The sequence below is a fragment of the Egretta garzetta genome, unplaced genomic scaffold (assembly GCF_000687185.1).
Source record: "Egretta garzetta isolate BGI_Z169 unplaced genomic scaffold, ASM68718v1 scaffold7, whole genome shotgun sequence".
NCBI classification, from domain to species: Eukaryota; Metazoa; Chordata; class Aves; order Pelecaniformes; family Ardeidae; genus Egretta; species Egretta garzetta.
The window spans coordinates 4295680-4296666 of record NW_009260350.1 but is presented as its reverse complement, the minus strand read 5'-3'; positions in this window follow the sequence as shown (position 1 = coordinate 4296666).

Here is a 987-nt window from a genome sequence, read left to right as displayed (position 1 = left end):
TTTCACCAGAGCAAAGCCCTGGAGTGGGCTGACTGAGGACTCTCCTTTAGCTGCACGCTTGCTAAATAAGGGCAGAGCTGTTCTTTTCTCCCCCGGTATTTCCATTCAAACCACAACAACAGCGGCAGAAGAAGCAGCCGCTCCATGGAATATTTATAAGTTGTTTGCAGAAATGTCAAGAAGAGCCAGTGGTTGTATTAACACACTCTCAGAGCAGCAGCCTCGGAAAGTTATCTTATGCGGTTCTTAGTCAAAGTGCTTTATGTAATAGTTACAAGCGCTTACAAATCCCAGTGACATTTTCTTGTTTCTTGACAAACAGCCGTTCGGTGTCCTGACACGGAGACAGGAATCAATCACTTTTGCTCATTCATTAGCTGCCTCCATCCTCCCCTCCGCCCTGCAGTGGAATTAACACCGGGTTACCTGGAAGGCTCAGTCCCTCTCTGCATGACAATTAGAGACTGAGCTCAAACAAGACGCAGCACGGCTGGATAACAGGCATGCTCCTCACCCAGCGATGTCAGATATTCACACAAATTTCAAGTTGACTTCAAGCCACTAGGACTAAATGTTCCCATTTGCTTTGGGCAGTAAAAGTTGAAATTTTAACAAGGTTTCCAAGCCAGACTATTAAATTCTGTATTTTGCTAAATGGTTTTTTTTTTGCTCCTCATTGCACGTCCCCTGCTGGTCCACTGACCTTGCTGGGACGGTGGGGATGAAGGGTGTTGAAGGGAAAGCAGCTTGAAGTCTCCCAAAGAAGGAGGTCTGGGAATGTATTTGTATGCACACTGAATTTCTACAAATTAGGGGTGGGGGTGGAAAGTACCCTGGGATGTTTAACTTTACTACGTATGTTTTGACGTTGTGCGTCACTTTTAGGAGTGTTTCCAGCAATGGCAGCTCCCCAGAAGGGTTCAATGCCAAGGTCCTCCAGACTCCGTGTGGGTAAGTTCTTGCAGCATTGTTGGTTTGGTTGGACCT